Source organism: Protopterus annectens, chromosome 1.part1 (genome assembly GCF_019279795.1).
Source record: "Protopterus annectens isolate FY-2018-M chromosome 1.part1, PAN1.0, whole genome shotgun sequence".
Classification (NCBI taxonomy): Eukaryota; Metazoa; Chordata; order Ceratodontiformes; family Protopteridae; genus Protopterus; species Protopterus annectens.
In genome coordinates this window covers 1,097,750,365-1,097,773,985 of record NC_056726.1, presented here as the reverse complement: position 1 = coordinate 1,097,773,985, position 23,621 = coordinate 1,097,750,365, and the positions used below count along the sequence as shown (strand labels likewise).

The following is a 23,621-nucleotide window of genomic DNA, read 5'->3' as shown; positions in this document are numbered from 1 at the left end:
ATGTTTGTATACATACATACATACATACATACTATAAGTGCATAGTATGTATGTTTTGTCTGCTCAATTTTTTTTGTACTGTTTATTTTACCATGAGTCAAAAAGTCTTTTTAGCCACATAATTTGTATAAATGTTTCCAGAGAGTTTTATGTAGTTAACCTTCGTAATCCTTGTTTAACTAATGACTACTATCTTGTACTTTGTTTCTGGAGCTTTTCTCCCCAGCCCTCCACTGAAAATGGGTTCACTTCAGCACAGTGGATTTGGTCAACAAAACAAATAAAATACATACACAGGCTTCCAACGTAAGTCTGAAGCCTGGGATAGTTTGGCCAGGATCCTTACCAATGCGACTGGTATTCCCCTGCACTAGGGAGCAATGTCATCACCACTATGATGATCTGCACTACAGAAAAAGGAATACCCTTGATTGCTGGATCAGGGAGTGTCAGGCAGGGCACACCGCAGACATGTGCATGTATGCTTTCTATGTATTTCTTGTAAATATTCAATCTGAATATGGTAGAAACTGGTATTCATAATGCTTTTTCTTTTTCTCTTTTTCCACAGCTGCTGAAGAGTGGTCCTCAAATGTGAGGTCCCATGCCACCAGACTGGCCAGGATACAACAAGCATGTGGTAAGTGAGCATAATTATATAAAGTACTGTTATTGCAGCCTTAACAATTATAGGTGGATTAGTTGCTATATCATACAGTTGTATGAACTTGGGAATGCATGTCTGAACTGTAAAAGCAGGTATGCATGCATTACTGTGTAGCATAGCTTTCAAATGGACTTATTTCTGCTGAATACCCAGATTTAAGATTAACTGTTGTAAGATCCATGGTTGTCTGGCAAGTAACTTATATTGAAGTCAATAAATAAAGAGCATCAAAATGTATGTTAACACAAATCCTGTGCAGCTATCCATACGTATAATAGCAATATGTGAAATATGTTCCTAGTTATGGGTTATAGTACACCCATTAATTTATGATATGTGAAGGTATCCTGCTCTAAAAGGTGGATAGGTATGGTCTGTAACACAAGGCAACAGTTGCACATTCTCAGATAACAGTTGACTCTATAAAGTGTAAAAGAAAAGAGTGCTTGCTTTATGTTGTATTCCAAATGAAAAGTACAGTAATACAGTAGTCATGGCTTGTGGATTCTAATACTACACTCCCCAAATGTAAAGCTCAGGTGATTTCAATACTGTTTTAGCTTGTAATCAATAAAAGCTACCTTACTGTTAAGTAATCATCAGTATAGCATTTGAAAGGCATACCCTTAGGCCTCTATCTTGAGGGGTCTGCTCTCAGGTGTAATCCCTGAACATCTTTCCAGGTAATAAAAGAAAGTTTTTAGCCGTTGGTATTGTTATCAGTAGAATGTAAAAGACTAGAATACCTTAATTGTAGAGAGTATTGCATATTATATGTGAGGTTACTAATGTTCCTCGTTTTTCTCTCACCCCACCCCTTCTCTTTTTTTGGTTATTAATGGATGTTTTATATATATTTTAATTGTAGCATTGTATTATATATAAAATCAAATTATTTATTATTATATGAATTTTTTACATCTTTTTTTGTTTATTATGTATAATTTCATAATTTTTGTTTTGAAATACATTTTCTCATTTTTATGATTTATCATTCCATATTAATTGAAACTATTTATGTTGCTTTATAACTGTTTCTTTATGTTGCAGTTTTTCATTTAATTTATGTTTTATTTACTGTTTTGTTTAAATTGTATTTATATTATTATTACAGCACAGCAGGCTAGGCCGGTTCCCTGTGATCCACCTACACTCACTTCACCGTCTGAAGCACCAAGCCACAGCACTTCTGGGCTGCAGACTGGTGACAAACCCTCTACTGCCCCTGCCCTTTCTCGACCTTCAGGTCGTTCTACCCCAGGGGCCAGGCCTGTGGTTCACTCTGAGAGCAGAGGTAGAGGGGGTGTGTACATCAGCCATACAGAGTTGCTAACTGTGGTGCATAGGATTGTGCAGCAGACCATGGGCACATGCTTATGCTTATGGCAGATGGAGAGCCTGCTTTTCATCCTGGTATGGCAGACCAGGCATAGCTGCAGACATCAGCCACTGCAGCCAGTGGTGCAGTGATGCGACAGTGCTGATAGTCCAATGGGTGAGGAGTTTAGTTGCACTGTTACCGTGCTGATGTCCATGGGACCTCGAACCCCCCACCCCCACCCAATCCAAGGTGTTCATACCCCCTCTTGTGACCTTCCCCAACCCTGTCTCTTTTCTTGTATGTGTTGTCTGTCTGTAGATGCTTCCTCACCTTTCCAACTTTCCTGCCCCAGACTTGCCTATGTCCCTTGCCCAACATTCGACTCTCCTTAAAAAAAAATCATCCCATGTGTAGCTCTCAATTTCACTCACGTGTCCTGACACAAGTGCAATTGGTTCTACAACACAATTACATTGGGGTCACCTATGTCTGTGGTGGTGACAGTCCAATTTTTTTTGTTTGGACAAATATCCTTTTTTTTTTTTTTTTTCAGGAGAGAGTGGAATGTTGTGGGAGGGACATGGGCAAGTCTGGGGCAGGTGAGGAAGAACTTGTAGACAGACAAGACCTACAAATCAAGATACAGGGTCAGTGAAGGACATAAGAGTGGGTGAATACCTAGGATGGGGTGAGAGAGGAGGGATCACTGACCTATGGACATCATGTTTGGTGATAGTGAGAATCGAGTCCTCACCCACTGGACTGTCTTTACTCTCACCTCACTGTGCAATGGCCACAGTGTCTGATGTTTACATGTCCTGGCATTTATCAGGATGATGATGAAGAGGGGTGAGCACAACCCTATGCATGAGACCTGGCAGTTCAGCTCGGGTGATCTGCCCCTGCTCCCAGAAGGAATCACAAGCCTATCCTCTGGGGCAGAACTACCTGAAGGTCCAGGTAGCAGGAGGGGTGTCACAAGACTGCAGCCCAGAACTGCTGGGTCTTGATGCCGTAGCCAGTGGAGGGAGTGTAGGTGGACCATGTGGAACCAGTCTACCCTGCAGTGCTCTAGTAATAACATAAATACTATGGAAAAACCCATAACAAAATAAAACATAACACAAAAAATGGGCATAATAACATTAAATAAAATTTAAGTATATAATAATAATAAAGGAATACAAAAGTAATAAATAATAGAATTACAAACAGAATGAAAAATAATATGAAATGAAAATGTATTTAGCAGTAAAACAAGAGAAAATTATAAATAATAAACAAACTATAAGTAAAGAAAGAAGAATTATGATAATGAAAAATATGATTATATACATTAAATACTAATAACATTAAAATAATAATAACAAATATGAATAACATAAAAACAAGCAGAGAAAAAGGGTGGATTAGCAAAAAAATAAATAACATGAGTAATCATACAGATAATATATAAAAATATCGACAAATAATGTACAGTATTCTGATACATTTTACATACAATAACACAAAATGCTAATAACTGCATTTACTACTTTGAATGCTGCCCTGTTGACAACACAGACACAGTATAAAGCAGATCATATCACATCCAGCAATCATTCATGGGGGCAAATGTTGCACATATGCATGTTCCATGTACACTGATTACATTTGACACCAGGTCACATGAGCCACAACTATAGAGGTCTGCACTTATAATACTATCAATATGAATAAATAACAGTATTGTATTTTTATTGATGATATCCTAAAACAGTATTCTAAACAACTTTCCTTAAAAATGGGGAGTGTGGTATATGAACCCAAAAGGAGTGCTTATTGTAATACTGCACCCTTCTTTTGTAATACAGCATAATGGCTGCACTCTTTCCTTTTACACTTTATAGATACAGGTTGACTGTTATAATGATAACAATCTGCAGTGCCTTCTTGTTGTCTCTGGTATATAGGTCATCTTATAATAATAACAATCTGCAGCATGCTCTTGTGGTCTGTGGTATATAGGGCATGTTATAATGATAACAATCTGCAGCATGCTCTTGTTGTACCTGGTATATAGGTCATGTTATAATGATAACAATCTGCAGCATGCTCTTGTTGTCCCTGGTATATAGGTCATGTTATAATGATAACAATCTGCAGCATGCTCTTGTTGTCCCTGGTATATAGGTCATGTTATAATGATAACAATCTGCAGCATGCTCTTGTTGTCCCTGGTATATAGGTCATGTTATAATGATAACAATCTGCAGCATGCTCTTGTTGTCCCTGGTATATAGGTCATGTTATAATGATAACAATCTGCAGCATGCTCTTGGTGTCCCTGGTATATAGGTCATGTTATAATGATAACAATCTGCAGCATGCTCTTGTTGTCCCTGGTATATAGGTCATGTTATAATGATAACAATCTGCAGCATGCTCTTGTTGTCCCTGGTATATAGGTCATGTTATAATGATAACAATCTGCAGCATGCTCTTGTTGTCCCTGGTATATAGGTCATGTTATAATGATAACAATCTGCAGCATGCTCTTGTTGTCCCTGGTATATAGGTCATGTTATAATGATAACAATCTGCAGCATGCTCTTGTTGTCCCTGGTATATAGGTCATGTTATAATGATAACAATCTGCAGCATGCTCTTGTTGTCCCTGGTATATAGGTCATGTTATAATGATAACAATCTGCAGCATGCTCTTGTTGTCCCTGGTATATAGGTCATGTTATAATGATAACAATCTGCAGCATGCTCTTGTTGTCCCTGGTATATAGGTCATGTTATAATGATAACAATCTGCAGCATGCTCTTGTTGTCCCTGGTATATAGGTCATGTTATAATGATAACAATCTGCAGCATGCTCTTGTTGTCCCTGGTATATAGGTCATGTTATAATGATAACAATCTGCAGCATGCTCTTGTTGTCCCTGGTATATAGGTCATGTTATAATGATAACAATCTACAGCATACTGTTGTTGTCCCTGGTATATAGTTCATGTTAAAATGATAACAATCTGCAGCATGGTCTTGTTGTCCCTGGTATATAGGTCATGTTATAATGATAACAATCTGCAGCATGCTCTTGTTGTCCCTGGTATATAGGTCATGTTATAATGATAACAATCTGCAGCATGCTCTTGTTGTCCCTGGTATATAGGTCATGTTATAATGATAACAATCTGCAGCATGCTCTTGTTGTCCCTGGTATATAGGTCATGTTATAATGATAACAATCTGCAGCATACTCTTGTTGTCCCTGGTATATAGTTCATGTTAAAATGATAACAATCTGCAGCATGGTCTTGTTGTCCCTGGTATATCAGTCATGTTATAATGATAACAATCTGCAGCATGCTCTTGGTGTCCCTGGTATATAGGTCATGTTATAATGATAACAATCTGCAGCATGCTCTTGTTGTCCCTGGTATATAGGTCATGTTATAATGATAACAATCTGCAGCATGCTCTTGTTGTCCCTGGTATATAGGTCATGTTATAATGATAACAATCTGCAGCATGCTCTTGTTGTCCCTGGTATATAGGTCATGTTATAATGATAACAATCTGCAGCATGCTCTTGTTGTCCCTGGTATATAGGTCATGTTATAATGATAACAATCTGCAGCATGCTCTTGTTGTCCCTGGTATATAGGTCATGTTATAATGATAACAATATGCAGCATGCTCTTGTTGTCCCTGGTATATAGGTCATGTTATAATGATAACAATCTGCAGCATGCTCTAGTTGTCCCTGGTATATAGGTGTTGTTATAATGATAACAATCTGCAGCGTGCTCTTGTTGACCCTGGTATATAGGTCATGTTATAATGATAACAATCTGCAGCATGCTCTTGTTGTCCCTGGTATATAGGTCATGTTATAATGATAAAAATCTGCAGCATGCTCTTTGTCTCCCTGGTATATAGGTCATGTTATAATGATAACAATCTGCAGCATAGTCTTGTTATCCCTGGTATATAGGTCATGTTATAATGATAACAATCTGCAGCATGCTCTTGTTGTCCCTGTTATATAGGTCATGTTATAATGATAACAATCTGCAGCATGCTCTTGTTGTCCCTGGTATATAGGTCATGTTATAATGATAACAATCTGCAGCATGCTCTTGTTGTCCCTGGTATATAGGTCATGTTATAATGATAACAATCTGCAGCATGCTCTTGTTGTCCCTGGTATATAGGTCATGTTATAATGATAACAATCTGCAGCATGCTCTTGTTGTCCCTGGTAAATATGTCATGTTATAATGATAACAATCTGCAGCATGCTCTTGTTGTCCCTGGTATATAGGTCATGTCATAATGATAACAATCTGCAGCATGCTCTTGTTGTCCCTGGTATATAGGTCATGTTATAATGATAACAATCTGCAGCATGCTCTTGTTGTCCCTGGTATATAGGTCATGTTATAATGATAACAATCTGCAGCATGCTCTTGTTGTCCCTGGTATATAGGTCATGTTATAATGATAACAATCTGCAGCATGCTCTTGTTGTCCCTGGTGTATAGGTCATGTTATAATGATAACAATCTGCAGCATGCTCTTGTTGTCCCTGGTATATAGGTCATGTTATAATGATAACAATCTGCAGCATGCTCTTGTTGTCCCTGGTATATAGGTCATGTTATAATGATAACAATCTGCAGCATGCTCTTGTTGTCCCTGGTATATAGGTCATGTTATAATGATAACAATCTGCAGCATGCTCTTGTTGTCCCTGGTATATAGGTCATGTTATAATGATAACAATCTGCAGCATGCTCTTGTTGTCCCTGGTATATAGGTCATGTTATAATGATAACAATCTGCAGCATGCTCTTGTTGTCCCTGGTATATAGGTCATGTTATAATGATAACAATCTGCAGCATGCTCTTGTTGTCCCTGGTATATTGGTCATGTTATAATGATAACAATCTGCAGCATGCTCTTGTTGTCCCTGGTATATAGGTCATGTTATAATGATAACAATCTGCAGCATGCTCTTGTTGTCCCTGGTATATAGGTCATGTTATAATGATAACAATCTGCAGCATGCTCTTGTTGTCCCTGGTATATAGGTCATGTTATAATGATAACAATCTGCAGCATGCTCTTGTTGTCCCTGGTATATAGGTCATGTTATAATGATAACAATCTGCAGCATGCTCTTGTTGTCCCTGGTATATAGGTCATGTTATAATGATAACAATCTGCAGCATGCTCTTGTTGTCCCTGGTATATAGGTCATGTTATAATGATAACAATCTGCAGCATGCACTTGTTGTCCCTGGTATATAGGTCATGTTATAATGATAACAATCTGCAGCATGCTCTTGTTATCCCTGGTATATAGGTCATGTTATAATGATAACATTCTGCAGCATGCTCTTGTTGTCCCTGGTATATAGGTCATGTTATAATGATAACAATCTGCAGCATGCTCTTGTTGTCCCTGGTATATAGGTCATGTTATAATGATAACAATCTGCAGCATGCTCTTGTTGTCCCTGGTATATAGGTCATGTTATAATGATAACAATCTGCAGCATGCTCTTGTTGTCCCTGGTATATAGGTCATGTTATAATGATAACATTCTGCAGCATGCTCTTGTTGTCCCTGGTATATAGGTCATGTTATAATGATAACAATCTGCAGCATGCTCTTGTTGTCCCTGGTATATAGGTCATGTTATAATGATAACAATCTGCAGCATGCTCTTGTTGTCCCTGGTATATAGGTCATGTTATAATGATAACAATCTGCAGCATGCTCTTGTTGTCCCTGGTATATAGGTCATGTTATAATGATAACAATCTGCAGCATGCTCTTTGTCTCCCTGGTATATAGGTCATGTTATAATGATAACAATCTGCAGCATGCTCTTGTTGTCCCTGGTATATAGGTCATGTTATAATGATAACAATCTGCAGTGTGCTCTTGTTGTCCCTGGTATATAGGTCATGTTATAATGATAACAATCTGCAGCATGCTCTTGTTGTCCCTGGTATATAGGTCATGTTATAATGATAACAATCTGCAGCATGCTCTTGTTGTCCCTGGTATATAGGTCATGTTATAATGATAACAATCTGCAGCATGCTCTTGTTGTCCCTGGTATATAGGTCATGTTATAATGATAACAATCTGCAGCATGCTCTTGTTGTCCCTGGTATATAGGTCATGTTATAATGATAACAATCTGCAGCATGCTCTTGTTGTCCCTGGTATATAGGTCATGTTATAATGATAACAATCTGCAGCATGCTCTTGTTGTCCCTGGTATATAGGTCATGTTATAATGATAACAATCTGCAGCATGCTCTTGTTGTCCCTGGTATATAGGTCATGTTATAATGATAACAATCTGCAGCATGCTCTTGTTGTCCCTGGTATATAGGTCATGTTATAATGAAAACAATCTGCAGCATGCTCTTGTTGTCCCTGGTATATAGGTCATGTTATAATGATAACAATCTGCAGCATGCTCTTGTTGTCCCTGGTATATAGGTCATGTTATAATGATAACAATCTGCAGCATGCTCTTGTTGTCCCTGGTATATAGGTCATGTTATAATGATAACAATCTGCAGCATGCTCTTGTTGTCCCTGGTATATAGGTCATGTTATAATGATAACAATCTGCAGCATGCTCTTGTTGTCCCTGGTATATAGGTCATGTTATAATGATAACAATCTGCAGCATGCTCTTGTTGTCCCTGGTATATAGGTCATGTTATAATGATAACAATCTGCAGCATGCTCTTGTTGTCCCTGGTATATAGGTCATGTTATAATGATAACAATCTGCAGCATGCTCTTGTTGTCCCTGGTATATAGGTCATGTTATAATGATAACAATCTGCAGCATGCTCTTGTTGTCCCTGGTATATAGGTCATGTTATAATGATAACAATCTGCAGCATGCTCTTGTTGTCCCTGGTATATAGGTCATGTTATAATGATAACAATCTGCAGCGTGCTCTTGTTGTCCCTGGTATATAGGTCATGTTATAATGATAACAATCTGCAGCATGCTCTTGTTGTCCCTGGTATATAGGTCATGTTATAATGATAACAATCTGCAGCATGCTCTTGTTGTCCCTGGTATATAGGTCATGTTATAATGATAACAATCTGCAGCATGCTCTTGTTGTCCCTGGTATATAGGTCATGTTATAATGATAACAATCTGCAGCATGCTCTTGTTGTCCCTGGTATATAGGTCATGTTATAATGATAACAATCTGCAGCATGCTCTTGTTGTCCCTGGTATATAGGTCATGTTATAATGATAACAATCTGCAGCATGCTCTTGTTGTCCCTGGTATATAGGTCATGTTAGAATGATAACAATCTGCAGCATGCTCTTGATGTCCCTGGTATATAGGTCATGTTATAATGATAACAATCTGCAGCATGCTCTTGTTGTCCCTGGTATATAGGTCATGTTATAATGATAACAATCTGCAGCATGCTCTTGTTGTCCCTGGTATATAGGTCATGTTATAATGATAACAATCTGCAGCATGCTCTTGTTGTCCCTGGTATATAGGTCATGTTATAATGATAACAATCTGCAGCATGCTCTTGTTGTCCCTGGTATATAGGTCATGTTATAATGATAACAATCTGCAGCATGCTCTTGTTGTCCCTGGTATATAGGTCATGTTATAATGATAACAATCTGCAGCATGCTCTTGTTGTCCCTGGTATATAGGTCATGTTATAATGATAACAATCTGCAGCATGCTCTTGTTGTCCCTGGTATATAGGTCATGTTATAATGATAACAATCTGCAGCATGCTCTTGTTGTCCCTGGTATATAGGTCATGTTATAATGATAACAATCTGCAGCATGCTCTTGTTGTCCCTGGTATATAGGTCATGTTATAATGATAACAATCTGCAGCATGCTCTTGTTGTCCCTGGTATATAGGTCATGTTATAATGATAACAATCTGCAGCATGCTCTTGTTGTCCCTGGTATATAGGTCATGTTATAATGATAACAATCTACAGCATGGTGTTGTTGCCCCTGGTATATAGGTCATCTTATAATGGTAACAATCTGCAGCATGCTCTTGTTGTCCCTGGTATATAGGTCATGTTATAATGATAACAATCTGCAGCATGCTCTTGTTGTCCCTGGTATATAGGTCATGCTATAATGATAACAATCTGCAGCATGCTCTTGTTGTCCCTGGTATATAGGTCATGTTATAATGATAACAACCTGCAGCAAGCTCTTGTTGTCCCTGGTATATAGGTCATGTTATAATGATAACAATCTGCAGCATGCTCTTGTTGTCCCTGGTATATAGGTCATGTTATAATGATAACAATCTGCAGCATGCTCTTGCTGTCCCTGGTATATAGGTCATGTTATAATGATAACAATCTGCAGCATGCTCTTGTTGTCCCTGGTATATAGGTCATGTTATAATGATAACAATCTGCAGCATGCTCTTGTTGTCCCTGGTATATAGGTCATGTTATAATGATAACAATCTGCAGCATGCTCTTGTTGTCCCTGGTATATAGGTCATGTTATAATGATAACAATCTGCAGCATGCTCTTGTTGTCCCATGGTATATAGGTCATGTTATAATGATAACAATCTGCAGCATGCTCTTGTTGTCCCTGGTATATAGGTCATGTTATAATGATAACAATCTGCAGCATGCTCTTGTTGTCCCTGGTATATAGGTCATGTTATAATGATAACAATCTGCAGCATGCTCTTGTTGTCCCTGGTATATAGGTCATGTTATAATGATAACAATCTGCAGCATGCTCTTGTTGTCCCTGGTATATAGGTCATGTTATAATGATAACAATCTGCAGCATGCTCTTGTTGTCCCTGGTATATAGGTCATGTTATAATGATAACAATCTGCAGCATGCTCTTGTTGTCCCTGGTATATAGGTCATGTTATAATGATAACAATCTGCAGCATGCTCTTGTTGTCCCTGGTATATAGGTCATGTTATAATGATAACAATCTGCAGCATGCTCTTGTTGTCCCTGGTATATAGGTCATGTTATAATGATAACAATCTGCAGCATGCTCTTGTTGTCCCTGGTATATAGGTCATGTTATAATGATAACAATCTGCAGCATGCTCTTGTTGTCCCTGGTATACAGGTCATGTTATAATGATAACAATCTGCAGCATGCTCTTGTTGTCCCTGGTATATAGGTCATGTTATAATGATAACAATCTGCAGCATGCTCTTGTTGTCCCTGGTATATAGGTCATGTTATAATGATAACAATCTGCAGCATGCTCTTGTTGTCCCTGGTATATAGGTCATGTTATAATGATAACAATCTGCAGCATGCTCTTGTTGTCCCTGGTATATAGGTCATGTTATAATGATAACAATCTGCAGCATGCTCTTGTTGTCCCTGGTATATAGGTCATGTTATAATGATAACAATCTGCAGCATGCTCTTGTTGTCCCTGGTATATAGGTCATGTTATAATGATAACAATCTGCAGCATGCTCTTGTTGTCCCTGGTATATAGGTCATGTTATAATGATAACAATCTGCAGCATGCTCTTGTTGTCCCTGGTATATAGGTCATGTTATAATGATAACAATCTGCAGCATGCTCTTGTTGTCCCTGGTATATAGGTCATGTTATAATGATAACAATCTGCAGCATGCTCTTGTTGTCCCTGGTATATAGGTCATGTTATAATGATAACAATCTGCAGCATGCTCTTGTTGTCCCTGGTATATAGGTCATGTTATAATGATAACAATCTGCAGCATGCGCTTGTTGTCCCTGGTATATAGGTCATGTTATAATGATAACAATCTGCAACATGCTCTTGTTGTCCCTGGTATATAGGTCATGTTATAATGATAACAATCTGCAGCATGCTCTTGTTGTCCCTGGTATATAGGTCATGTTATAATGAAAACAATCTGCAGCATGCTCTTGTTGTCCCTGGTATATAGGTCATGTTATAATGATAACAATCTGCAGCATGCTCTTGTTGTCCCTGGTATATAGGACATGTTATAATGATAACAATCTGCAGCATGCTCTAGTTGTCCCTAGTATATAGGTCATGTTATAATGGTAACAATATGCAGCATGCCCTTGATGTCCCTGGTATATAGGTCATGTTATAATGATAACAATCTGCAGCATGCTCTTTTTGTCCCTGGTATATAGGACATGTTATAATGATAACAATCTGCAGCATGCTCTTGTTGTCCCTGGTATATAGGTCATGTTATAATGATAACAATCTGCAGCATGCTCTTGTTGTCCCTGGTATGAAGGTCATGTTATAATGATAATAATCTACAGCATGCTTTTGTTGTCCCTGGTATATAGGTCATGTTATAATGATAACAATCTGCAGCATGCTCTTGTTGTCCCTGGTATATAGGTCATGTTATAATGATAACAATCTGCAGCATGCTCTTGTTGTCCCTGGTATATAGGTCATGTTATAATGATAACAATCTGCAGCATGCTCTTGTTCTCCCTGGTATATAGGTCATGTTATAATGATAACAATCTGCAGCATGCTCTTGTTGTCCCTGGTATATAGGTCATGTTATAATGATAACAATCTGCAGCATGCTCTTGTTGTCCCTGGTATATAGGTCATGTTATAATGATAACAATCTGCAGCATGCTCTTGTTGTCCCTGGTATATAGGTCATGTTATAATGATAACAATCTGCAGCATGCTCTTGTTGTCCCTGGTATATAGGTCATGTTATAATGATAACAATCTGCAGCATGCTCTTGTTGTCCCTGGTATATAGGTCATGTTATAATGATAACAATCTGCAGCATGCTCTTGTTGTCCCTGGTATATAGGTCATGTTATAATGATAACAATCTGCAGCATGCTCTTGTTGTCCCTGGTATATAGGTCATGTTATAATGATAACAATCTGCAGCATGCTCTTGTTGTCCCTGGTATATAGGTCATGTTATAATGATAACAATCTGCAGCATTCTCTTGTTGTCCCTGGTATATAGGTCATGTTATAATGATAACAATCTGTAGCATGCTTTTGTGGTCCCTGGTATATATGTCATTTTATAATAATAACAATCTGCAGCATGCTCTTTGTCTCCCTGGTATATAGGTCATGTTATAATGATAACAATCTGCAGCATGCTCTTGTTGTCCCTGGTATATAGGTCATGTTATAATGATAACAATCTGCAGCATGCTCTTGTTGTCCCTGGTATATAGGTCATGTTATAATGATAACAATCTGCAGCATGCTCTTGTTGTCCCTGGTATATAGGTCATGTTATAATGATAACAATCTGCAGCATGCTCTTGTTGTCCCTGGTATATAGGTCATGTTATAATGATAACAATCTGCAGCATGCTCTTGTTGTCCCTGGTATATAGAACATGTTATAATGATAACAATCTGCAGCATGCTCTTGTTGTCCCTGGTATATAGGTCATGTTATAATGATAACAATCTGCAGCATGCTCTTGTTGTCCCTGGTATATAGGTCATGTTATAATGATAACAATCTGCAGCATGCTCTTGTTGTCCCTGGTATATAGGTCATGTTATAATGATAACAATCTGCAGCATGCTCTTGTTGTCCCTGGTGACTATGTCATGTTATAATGATAACAATCTGCAGCATGCTCCTGTTGTCCCTGGTATATAGGTCATGTTATAATGATAACAATCTGCAGCATGCTCTTGTTGTCCCTGGTATATAGGGTATGTTATAATGATAACAATCTGCAGCATGCTCTTGTTGTCCCTGGTATATAGGTCATGTTATAATGATAACAATCTGCAGCATGCTCTTGTTGTCCCTGGTATATAGGTCATGTTATAATGATAACAATCTGCAGCATGCTCTTGTTGTCCCTGGTATATAGGTCATGTTATAATGATAACAATCTGCAGCATGCTCTTGTTGTCCCTGGTATATAGGTCATGTTATAATGATAACAATCTGCAGCATGCTCTTGTTGTCCCTGGTATATAGGTCATGTTATAATGATAACAATCTGCAGCATGCTCTTGTTGTCCCTGGTATATAGGTCATGTTATAATGATAACAATCTGCAGCATGCTCTTGTTGTCCCTGGTATATAGGTCATGTTATAATGATAACAATCTGCAGCATGCTCTTGTTGTCCCTGGTATATAGGTCATGTTATAATGATAACAATCTGCAGCATGCTCTTGTTGTCCCTGGTATATAGGTCATGTTATAATGATAGCAATCTGCAGCATGCTCTTGTTGTCCCTGGTATATAGGTCATGTTATAATGATAACAATCTGCAGCATGCTCTTGTTGTCCCTGGTGTATAGATCATGTTATAATGATAACAATCTCCAGCATGCTCTTGTTGTCCCTGGTATATAGGTCATGTTATAATGATAACAATCTGCAGCATGCTCTTGTTGTCCCTGGTATATAGGTCATGTTATAATGATAACAATCTGCAGCATGCTCTTGTTGTCCCTGGTATATAGGTCATGTTATAATGATAACAATCTGCAGCATGCTCTTGTTGTCCCTGGTATATAGGTCATGTTATAATGATAACAATCTGCAGAATGCTCTTGTTGTCCCTGGTATATAGGTCATGTTATAATGATAACAATCTGCAGCATGCTCTTGTTGTCCCTGGTATATAGGTCATGTTATAATGATAACAATCTGCAGCATGCTCTTGTTGTCCCTGGTATATAGGTCATATTATAATGATAACAATCTGCAGCATGCTCTTGTTGTCCCTGGTATATAGGTCATGTTATAATGATAACAATCTGCAGCATGCTCTTGTTGTCCCTGGTATATAGGTCATGTTATAATGATAACAATCTGCAGCATGCTCTTGTTGTCCCTGGTATATAGGTCATGTTATAATGATAACAATCTGCAGCATGCTCTTGTTGTCCCTGGTATATAGGTCATGTTATAATGATAACAATCTGCAGCATGCTCTTGTTGTCCCTGGTATATAGGTCATGTTATAATGATAACAATCTGCAGCATGCTCTTGTTGTCCCTGATATATAGGTCATGTTATAATGATAACAATCTGCAGCATGCTCTTGTTGTCCCTGGTATATAGGTCATGTTATAATGATAACAATCTGCAGCATGCTCTTGTTGTCCCTGGTATATAGGTCATGTTATAATGATAACAATCTGCAGCATGCTCTTGTTGTCCCTGGTATATAGGTCATGTTATAATGATAACAATCTGCAGCATGCTGTTGTCCCTGGTATATAGGTCATGTTATAATGATAACAATCTGCAGCATGCTCTTGTTGTCCCTGGTATATAGGTCATGTTATAATGATAACAATCTGCAGCATGCTCTTGTTGTCCCTGGTATATAGGTCATGTTATAATGATAACAATCTGCAGCATGCTCTTGTTGTCCCTGGTATATAGGTCATGTTATAATGATAACAATCTGCAGCATGCTCTTGTTGTCCCTGGTATATAGGTCATGTTATAATGATAACAATCTGCAGCATGCTCTTGTTGTCCCTGGTATATAGGTCATGTTATAATGATAACAATCTGCAGCATGCTCTTGTTGTCCCTGGTATATAGGTCATGTTATAATGATAACAATCTGCAGCATGCTCTTGTTGTCCCTGGTATATAGGTCATGTTATAATGATAACAATCTGCAGCATGCTCTTGTTGTCCCTGGTATATAGGTCATGTTATAATGATAACAATCTGCAGCATAATCTTGTTGTCCCTGGTATATAGGTCATGTTATAATGATAACAATCTGCAGCATGCTCTTGTTGTCCCTGGTATATAGGTCATGTTATAATGATAACAATCTGCAGCATGCTCTTGTTGTCCCTGGTATATAGGTCATGTTATAATGATAACAATCTGCAGCATGCTCTTGTTGTCCCTGGTATATAGGTCATGTTATAATGATAACAATCTGCAGCATGCTCTTGTTGTCCCTGGTATATAGGTCATGTTATAATGATAACAATCTGCAGCATGCTCTTGTTGTCCCTGGTATATAGGTCATGTTATAATGATAACAATCTGCAGCATGCTCTTGTTGTCCCTGGTATATAGGTCATGTTATAATGATAACAATCTGCAGCATGCTCTTGTTGTCCCTGGTATATAGGTCATGTTATAATGATAACAATCTGCAGTGTGCTCTTGTTGTCCCTGGTATATAGGTCATGTTATAATGATAACAATCTGCAGCATGCTCTTGTTGTCCCTGGTATATAGGTCATGTTATAATGATAACAATCTGCAGCATGCTCTTGTTGTCCCTGGTATATAGGTCATGTTATAATGATAACAATCTGCAGCATGCTCTTGTTGTCCCTGGTATATAGGTCATGTTATAATGATAACAATCTGCAGCATGCTCTTGTTGTCCCTGGTATATAGGTCATGTTATAATGATAACAATCTGCAGCATGCTCTTGTTGTCCCTGGTATATAGGTCATGTTATAATGATAACAATCTGCAGCATGCTCTTGTTGTCCCTGGTATATAGGTCATGTTATAATGATAACAATCTGCAGCATGCTCTTGTTGTCCCTGGTATGTAGGTCATGTTATAATGATAACAATCTGCAGCATGCTCTTGTTGTCCCTGGTATATAGGTCATGTTATAATGATAACAATCTGCAGCATGCTCTTGTTGTCCCTGGTATATAGGTCATGTTATAATGATAACAATCTGCAGCATGCTCTTGTTGTCCCTGGTATATAGGTCATGTTATAATGATAACAATCTGCAGCATGCTCTTGTTGTCCCTGGTATATAGGTCATGTTATAATGATAACAATCTGCAGCATGCTCTTGTTGTCCCTGGTATATAGGTCATGTTATAATGATAACAATCTGCAGCATGCTCTTGTTGTCCCTGGTATATAGGTCATGTTATAATGATAACAATCTGCAGCATGCTCTTGTTGTCCCTGGTATATAGGTCATGTTATAATGATAACAATCTGCAGCATGCTCTTGTTGTCCCTGGTATATAGGTCATGTTATAATGATAACAATCTGCAGCATGCTCTTGTTGTCCCTGGTATATAGGTCATGTTATAATGATAACAATCTGCAGCATGCTCTTGTTGTCCCTGGTATATAGGTCATGTTATAATGATAACAATCTGCAGCATGCTCTTGTTGTCCCTGGTATATAGGTCATGTTATAATGATAACAATCTGCAGCATGCTCTTGTTGTCCCTGGTATATAGGTCATGTTATAATGATAACAATCTGCAGCAAGCTCTTGCTGTCCCTGGTATATAGGTCATGTTATAATGATAACAATCTGCAGCATGCTCTTGTTGTCCCTGGTATATAGGTCATGTTATAATGATAACAATCTGCAGCATGCTCTTGTTGTCCCTGGTATATAGGTCATGTTATAATGATAACAATCTGCAGCATGCTCTTGTTGTCCCTGGTATATAGGTCATGTTATAATGATAACAATCTGCAGCATGCTCTTGTTGTCCCTGGTATATAGGTCATGTTATAATGATAACAATCTGCAGCATGCTCTTGTTGTCCCTGGTATATAGGTCATGTTATAATGATAACAATCTGCAGCATGCTCTTGTTGTCCCTGGTATATAGGTCATGTTATAATGATAACAATCTGCAGCATGCTCTTGTTGTCCCTGGTATATAGGTCATGTTATAATGATAACAATCTGCAGCATGCTCTTGTTGTCCCTGGTATATAGGTCATGTTATAATGATAACAATCTGCAGCATGCTCTTGTTGTCCCTGGTATATAGGTCATGTTATAATGATAACAATCTGCAGCATGCTCTTGTTGTCCCTGGTATATAGGTCATGTTATAATGATAACAATCTGCAGCATGCTCTTGTTGTCCCTGGTATATAGGTCATGTTATAATGATAACAATCTGCAGCATGCTCTTGTTGTCCCTGGTATATAGGTCATGTTATAATGATAACAATCTGCAGCATGCTCTTGTTGTCCCTGGTATATAGGTCATGTTATAATGATAACAATCTGCAGCATGCTCTTGTTGTCCCTGGTATATAGGTCATGTTATAATGATAACAATCTGCAGCATGCTCTTGTTGTCCCTGGTATATAGGTCATGTTATAATGATAACAATCTGCAGCATGCTCTTGTTGTCCCTGGTATATAGGTCATGTTATAATGATAACAATCTGCAGCATGCTCTTGTTGTCCCTGGTATATAGGTCATGTTATAATGATAACAATCTGCAGCATGCTCTTGTTGTCCCTGGTATATAGGTCATGTTATAATGATAACAATCTGCAGCATGCTCTTGTTGTCCCTGGTATATAGGTCATGTTATAATGATAACAATCTGCAGCATGCTCTTGTTGTCCCTGGTATATAGGTCATGTTATAATGATAACAATCTGCAGCATGCTCTTGTTGTCCCTGGTATATAGGTCATGTTATAATGATAACAATCTGCAGCATGCTCTTGTTGTCCCTGGTATATAGGTCATGTTATAATGATAACAATCTGCAGCATGCTCTTGTTGTCCCTGGTATATAGGTCATGTTATAATGATAACAATCTGCAGCATGCTCTTGTTGTCCCTGGTATATAGGTCATGTTATAATGATAACAATCTGCAGCATGCTCGTGTGGTCCCTTGTATATAGGTCATGTTATAATGATAACAATCTGCAGCATGTGCTTGATGTTCCTGGTATATAGGTCATGTTATAATGATAACAATCTGCAGCATGCTCTTGTTGTCCCTGGTATATAGGTCATGTTATAATGATAACAATCTGCAGCATGCTCTTGTTGTCCCTGGTATATAGGTCATGTTATAATGATAACAATCTGCAGCATGCTCTTGTTGTCCCTGGTATATAGGTCATGTTATAATGATAACAATCTGCAGCATGCTCTTGTTGTCCCTGGTATATAGGTCATGTTATAATGATAACAATCTGCAGCATGCTCTTGTTGTCCCTGGTATATAGGTCATGTTATAATGATAACAATCTGCAGCATGCTCTTGTTGTCCCTGGTATATAGGTCATGTTATAATGATAACAATCTGCAGCATGCTCTTGTTGTCCCTGGTATATAGGTCATGTTATAATGATAACAATCTGCAGCATGCTCTTGTTGTCCCTGGTATATAGGTCATGTTATAATGATAACAATCTGCAGCATGCTCTTGTTGTCCCTGGTATATAGGTCATGTTATAATGATAACAATCTGCAGCATGCTCTTGTTGTCCCTGGTATATAGGTCATGTTATAATGATAACAATCTGCAGCATGCTCTTGTTGTCCCTGGTATATAGGTCATGTTATAATGATAACAATCTGCAGCATGCTCTTGTTGTCCCTGGTATATAGGTCATGTTATAATGATAACAATCTGCAGCATGCTCTTGTTGTCCCTGGTATATAGGTCATGTTATAATGATAACAATCTGCAGCATGCTCTTGTTGTCCCTGGTATATAGGTCATGTTATAATGATAACAATCTGCAGCATGCTCTTGTTGTCCCTGGTATATAGGTCATGTTATAATGATAACAATCTGCAGCATGCTCTTGTTGTCCCTGGTATATAGGTCATGTTATAATGATAACAATCTGCAGCATGCTCTTGTTGTCCCTGGTATATAGGTCATGTTATAATGATAACAATCTGCAGTGTGCTCTTGTTGTCCCTGGTATATAGGTCATGTTATAATGATAACAATCTGCAGCATGCTCTTGTTGTCCCTGGTATATAGGTCATGTTATAATGATAACAATCTGCAGCATGCTCTTGTTGTCCCTGGTATATAGGTCATGTTATAATGATAACAATCTGCAGCATGCTCTTGTTGTCCCTGGTATATAGGTCATGTTATAATGATAACAATCTGCAGCATGCTCTTGTTGTCCCTGGTATATAGGTCATGTTATAATGATAACAATCTGCAGCATGCTCTTGTTGTCCCTGGTATATAGGTCATGTTATAATGATAACAATCTGCAGCATGCTCTTGTTGTCCCTGGTATATAGGTCATGTTATAATGATAACAATCTGCAGTGTGCTCTTTGTGTCCCTGGTATATAGGTCATGTTATAATGATAACAATCTGCAGCATGCTCTTGTTGTCCCTGGTATATAGGTCATGTTATAATGATAACAATCTGCAGTGTGCTCTTGTGGTCCCTGGTATATAGGTCATGTTATAATGATAACAATCTGCAGCACATTCTTGTGGTCCCTGGTATATAGGTCATGTTATAATGATAACAATCTGCAGTGTGCTCTTGTGGTTCCCTGGTATATAGATCATGTTATAATGATAACAACCTGCAGCACGCTCTTGTGGTCCCTGTTATATAGGTCATATTATAATGATAACAATCTGCAGAAGGCTCTTGTCATCCCTGGTACATAGTTCATGTTATAATGATAATCTGCAGCATGGTCTTGTTGTCCCTGGTATATAGGTTGTGTTATAATGATAACAATCTGCAGCATGTGCTTGTTGTCCCTGGTATATAGGTCATGTTATAATGATAACAATCTGCAGTGTTCTCTTGTTGTCCCTGGTACATAGGTCATGTTATAATGATAACAATCTGCAGTGTTCTCTTGTTGTCCCTGGTACATAGGTCATGTTATAATGATAACAATCTGCAGAAGGCTCTTGTGATCCCTGGTACATAGTTCATGTTATAATGATAATCTGCAGCATGGTCTTGTTATCCCTGGTATATAGGTCATGTTATAATGATAGCAATCTGCAGTGTGCTCTTGTGGTCCCTGTTATATAGGTCATGTTATAATGATATTAATCTGTAGCATGCTTTTGTGGTCCCTGGTATATAGGTTGTGTTATAATGATAACAATCTGCAGCATGTGCTTGTTGTCCCTGGTATATAGATCATGTTATAATGATAACAATCTGCAGCAGGCTCTTTTTCTCCCTGGTATATAGGTCATGTTATAATGACAGCAATCCGCAGTGTGCTCTTGTTGTCCCTGCTATATAGGTTATGTCATACTATAGGTCATGTTATAATAACAATCTGCAGCATGGTCTTGTTGTCCCTGGTGTATAGGTGATACTTTACATTGTAATATTTTTGTCAAATTAAATGAGTACTGTTTACTTTGGACATGTTGTTTTCTAAATTCCCACCCCGTCTACTCTGTAATACTGTACTGTTGTTCTAAGTAACATACTAATGCATCCATCCTTTTACTTTACAATGGAAAATGCATACTCAACCTGATACAAGATTTTAGCACAATAAGCTGTATTTACTCCTATAGTGCTGTATTTACTCCTATAGTGCTACAATAACAGTACTGCTTGAAAGCACACGTACAACTTGCATCTCTCATCCTTCTCATTCTTTCTTCATAGGTTTGCACATTCAGTGCCCTGTCAGTATCAGCTGTGGGAAAAACTCCAAAAAGCCATGACAAACTGTTGAAATTAAAAGCTGGAAGATGTGAAGCCCAAATGCAAAAACCACCGCCAAATTTAAAAACACGAAACTCTTTAATGTAAGCGCTTTCGGAAGAAATGGTATTCTTCCTTCTTCAGACAAACAACTTTACAAACATAACGGTCTTTAAATAAACTTTCAAGTCATGTGATCAGATTGCCAAAATAATTGAATAAATGATTGATTAAATAATTGATTAATTAAATGCATTCTTTTTACCTACTTTTGAAGCATATACGTTATTTTACGCATAATGTTATGTATACAATAATAATAATAACACTATATTGAAACACTGTATTAAAACAGAACTTCCAAAAAGTGTTAATAATTAAATTGGTACATAATTTTAACTTTGATTTTAACCAAACTATTCAAACGTTCGAAAAGCCTTGTTGTTATAGGCTTTATATATTCTAAAAGAGCTTTATAGGCTTTACTATATTCATGACATAAAATATAAAATATAGGAAATATGTGGGAAAAACAGAACACATCAGAATACCATTAGGAACACCAATAATGAACACATGCAGCTGTTACCCCCTCAAGCAGTGCCTGTAAGTTATCCTTACACATCGGTGGGGTCCCATCATTCCTGCATTCCTCAATCCAATGGTCAAGGGTATCCCTCTTCCTCATCCTGAGGTCTCGGTAGTGATTTCTACACTGTTCCCCAGTGCAGTGGATACTGGTAACACTGGGCAGATCCCAGTCCAAACTCTTCCATGTATCTGATTTGTAATCTGATTCATTATAGTGCTCCTGCAAAAGCCAGGGACCATAATCCTTCACTACGAGTCCAACAAACACTTTGGACTCCTGCAATCCCCAGCTTTGAGACCGAAATCTCAGAATGTCTCCCTGAACAACAGACATGTCCAGTGTAGATGAACACCAGGTATAATGACTTTTCCCACCAATTCCAGTTATGACAGGTAGTGAGAATGCTCATAACTGGAATTTGCAGCATTTGAAAATGGTGTGCACTGCTTAGCATCATGCAAACATGCTGCCCCTGTTTGCACGATGGGAAACAATAAGATGAAGTTCATTAACACAGTTATTATCATATCATTACACAACTGATAATATTAATGCATCATGCATCAGGTAAATACTTAGGACATGAGAAATACTAGGAAACTATAATGTGAGGTGGGATACTATTGAAAAAATAGAGATGTCTGCTGTAGCAGATACATGGACCTTATACATGGTACTCCTACACTCACAACTATTGCCTGTTGAACGATTAAAGAATACATGTGTACATTTAATTACATTGCAATGTGATGCAAGAAAACATTAGTAAACTACAAATTCCAATCCTTGTATCAAAACCCAGGGCCATGTGAACTTCTGGCCAAAACTTAACATCCACAGCCACAGGAGAAGTTACATAAAAATGTACTGCATTAATATTTATCCTGAGGTTCTCACTGTCACTCAGAGAGCAATGGCACTTACCGGATTTCTGCTATGCAGACTGACATTATGTGAATGCATCCCAGGTCTATTTTTAGATGTCTAATTTCCATCAGCTACCTGGGTGGTCCACTTCTACAGTTTGTACACTGCCGCTGTGCATGTGAACCAGCTGTACATAGCAGATGTCATTTGTGGTACATGCAGCAACGTACAAATGCCAAATATTGAGATAAAAAGAAGTGATAATACGAAGAATACAAAATCAATGGTTCACATGCACTACTACACTATGCGGGTTTATATTATATATTCGAAGCTCAAAATTTCGAACCTCACATGTTCGGCAACATATGAGTGAAACTTGGATCTTTGAATATATTAAAAATGTAATACAAACAACACTTACCATAATGCTCTGAGCAGGGGGGAAAGCCCCCCTGACCCCCCACACCCCCACTTAAATATACCAACTCAAAAACCGCACTTCAGTGCAGAAAAGGGAAATTTTCCCATTCTGTATGTATGGAGCTATTGCCTTTCACCTTCTAACTTTTCAAAGTTCGATCATATGGTGTTCACCATATGACATTCGAACTTTGAAACGTTCGATAATTTAATAGGGACTCGTTCCATCCAACTACACAGGAAATATCCCCACATTGCTCCACAGTCCAATTCACCATCCCATGC

The 23,621-nt window shown here is 38.0% G+C and overlaps 1 long non-coding RNA gene across 1 annotated transcript; it reads left to right on the top strand.

Annotated features, from left to right (window-relative positions):
• Positions 1–333: 333 nt before the first annotated feature.
• Positions 334–21,656, top strand: LOC122813619. Its single transcript, XR_006366714.1, has 3 exons — positions 334–479; positions 572–640; positions 21,416–21,656. It is a non-coding gene; the product is annotated as an uncharacterized LOC122813619 (long non-coding RNA).
• Positions 21,657–23,621: the final 1,965 nt, after the last annotated feature.